Here is a 3,557-nt window from a genome sequence, read left to right as displayed (position 1 = left end):
TTTGATAGTTAGGGTTGTTATTTTTGGCTGAATTATTGTGTGGGAAGTTCTTTTGACTCATATTTTGTGTGAAAAATACCAGGAACACTTGGTGTGGCTGGATTTGAGAGATTCAAAAAAATTTGAGAACTTATTTTTAGCAAAACTTAAAACAACCATAACTTTTGCTCCGGGTATCAAAACGACTATTATTATATATGTATTTGGGGTAGAAAAAAATTTCCCATACTGTGGCAACCCAGAAAAGCTCGGTTGAGGTCTCTAACTAGCCAAATTCGCCTTTTTACTAAGTTTTTTTTTTCAACTTTTATTATTCTATTTTTCTAAACTTTCCTTAGGAATTTTCCATAGTTAGACTTTGAATTTTTTTTTTTGATTTTTTTTGTGCTATCTTTACATGATTTTAGGGTGCTCCTCACAAAATTTTAGCTCATTTTGATATCGTTTGAGTATAGTTGTAGTTTTACCCCCTTGTTAGGTGCTTGTTGAGAAACACATTATTTGCTGCATATAGTGCATGACTAGGGGCAATCCAGGTGATTTACAACCCTTTGATCCTGAAATAGATAGAACCTTTCATAAATTAGTTAGGCATAGTGTGCATCCTGGTCATTCTGTGCATTTTGAACATTCTGAGCATTCTGTTGAGGGTAATTCTGAATATTCTGATTTTGAACATTCCACTACTAATTTTTATACTGAGAACATGGCTTAACCTCCACCTCGTGAGAGGACTCTAAGGGAGATGGTTGCACCTGATTTCACTTATGAAAGCTTGTGCATTCAATATCCTGATGAGGGTGTTCCATATGTTCTCAAGACTGGACTAATACATTTGCTGCTCAAGTTTCATGGTCTTGCAGGTGAAGATCCTCTTAAGCATCTTAAGGAGTTCCATATTGTTTGTTCCACTATGAAGTCCCCTGATGTCCAGGAAAATCATATCTTTCTGATGTGCCATCATTTTCTCCTATTTCTTAACCCTTTTTGCCCCATTTTAAATACTGATTAGTCTTAATTGTCAAATTTATTAGGCAGTTTTATTATTTGGGCCCATTCAGCTAATTTGATGTTTTTAATCTAATTTCAGGAATTAATGAAGCATTGGGTTTGAATCCAGAATTGGGCTTGGGCTTGAATCCATAATTGAGCTTGGACTTGAAGAGGGCAGACTATTTTATTCTAAAAAATTAGATCTTATCTTATCTTTATCTTATCTAGATATTATTTAGATTTGATCTCATCTAGATATTATTTAATCTAGATCTTATCTTATCTAGATTTGAATTTCTCATCTAGATATTATTTAATCTAGATCTTATCTTATCTTATCTAGATTTGAATTTCTCATCTAGATATTATTTAATCTAGATCTTATCTTATCTTATCTAGATTTGAATTTAATTTATTTATGGGCCTGGATTTAAAACAGATTTGTAAGCTTTGGGACTGAAAAACTATATAACAGCACCAAGGTTCTAGTTTAGGGGGCCCCCTCTCTCCCTCGCGGGAGACTCTCTCTCTCTCCTCTCTCTCTTCTATTTTTCGTTTTTAGTTTTAGTCTCTCTTCTCTTTCTCTTTTATTTTTCGTTTTTTTACAATTCCAGTTCAGACTTTTAGTTTTATCAATAAAATTTCATTCTCTATTTGATTAATGGAAGGCTAAGTCCGCAGCGTTGTTTTCCCTTGAGGATCAAGCACAGTTCTCTTTGAGGTTCTATTATTACTGTTAAATTCTGTTTAGTTTTTCCTCTTCACTAATTACTTTGAATTTGTTGCTTTTAATTCATGCATGCTTAGTGCTTGATTAATTGTCTCTGCGCTTAATTTACGTTCATGCTTAATGATCGTTTATGAGTAATTGGTGTATGTGATGCTTAATCACATAATGAATGCCTTATGTTGAATTTCGCTTAGTAATTTAATTTAGGGTTTGATTAAGTGGTTAAACTGATAAAGGATAAACTCTCGTAACCTAGGATAAGAGACTTGCTTGTGAATCAAGGGGAAGCAACGTGTTTTAATTCTGATATTTTCTAATTCACATATATTCGCTGTTTAATTTACAAAAGCAAACAACCCCCCCTCCCATCGTTACTGTTACTGTTACTGCAAGTATATTATGAACATTTGGCTTGTCACTGCTCGTTGGGAAACGACCTAGGATCACTTCCTAGTTACTACATTTTAATGTTTATTTGATTCGGGTACGGCCTCGATCACTTTCTAAAGGCTTTTCCTCATTCTCTGGAGGGAGTGACAAAAGATTGGCTATACTACCTTGCTCCCAGGTCCATTTTTAGTTGGGATGACCTTAAGAGGGTGTTCTTGGAGAAATTCTTCCCTGCATCTAGGACCACTGCCATCAGAAAAGACATTTCAGGCATTAGGCAACTCAGTGGAGAGAGCCTATATGAATACTGGGAGAGATTTAAAAAACTATGTGCCAGTTGCCCTCACCACCAAATTTCTGAGCAGCTTTTTCTCCAATATTTTTATGAAGGACTCAGTAACATGGAGAGAAGTATGATAGATGCTGCCAGTGGTGGAGCCCTTAGAGACATGACCCCTACTGAAGCCAGAAATTTAATTGAGAAGATGGTTTCAAACTCCTAGCAATTAGGTGCCAGAAGTGATGCTATTGTCATTAGAGGAGTGCATGAAGTAGCCACGAATTCATCAGGTAAGACTATGAAGCTTGAAGGTAAACTAGATGCCTTGGTTAACCTGGTAACCCAACTGGCCATGAATCAAAAATCTGCACCTGTCGTCAGACTCTGTGGTTTATGCTCCTCTGCTGACCACCACACAGACCTTTGCCCTTCTGTGCAACAATCTGAAGCAATTGAACAGCCTGAAGCTTATGCTGCAAACATCTACAACAGACCTCCTCAACCTCAATAGCAAGATCAGGCACAATAGAATAATTATGACCTCTCCAACAACAGGTACAATCCCGAATGGAGGAATCATCCCAACCTTAGATGGTCGAATCCTTCACAATAGCAGCAACAACAACAACAGACTTATTTTCAAAATGTTGTTGACCTAAGCAGACCATACGTTCCTCCACCAATCCAGCAGCAACAACAGCAACAGCCCCAGAAATAGCAAACAGTTGAGGCCCCTCCGCAACCTTCCCTTGAAGAACTTGTGAGGCAAATGACTATGCAAAACATGCAGTTTCAACAAGAGACCAGAGCCTCCATTCAGAGCTTAACTAATCAGATGGGACAGTTGGCTACACAGTTAAATCAACAACAGTCCCAGAATTCAGATAGATTACCTTCTCAATCTGTCTAGAATTCCAAAAATATGAGTGTCATTACATTGAGGTCAGGAAAACAGTGTCAAAGACCTCAACCAGTAGCATCTTCCTCATCCGCCAATGAACCTGCCCAACCTCACTCTACACCAGAAGATGAAAAAAATTTAAAGAGTAAGTTACCTAACAATTTCTATGCAGTGATCTAAAGAGAAGCAGCATATACCTCTTGCATTCACTCGAAGAGCAATTTCCAAAAAAAAACATGGAAGAGGCAGAGAAGGAGATCTTA

Source organism: Glycine max, chromosome 18 (genome assembly GCF_000004515.6).
Source record: "Glycine max cultivar Williams 82 chromosome 18, Glycine_max_v4.0, whole genome shotgun sequence".
Taxonomy (NCBI): domain Eukaryota; kingdom Viridiplantae; phylum Streptophyta; class Magnoliopsida; order Fabales; family Fabaceae; genus Glycine; species Glycine max.
The sequence above is the reverse complement of the archived record's forward strand: the minus strand, read 5'-3'. Positions refer to the sequence as shown.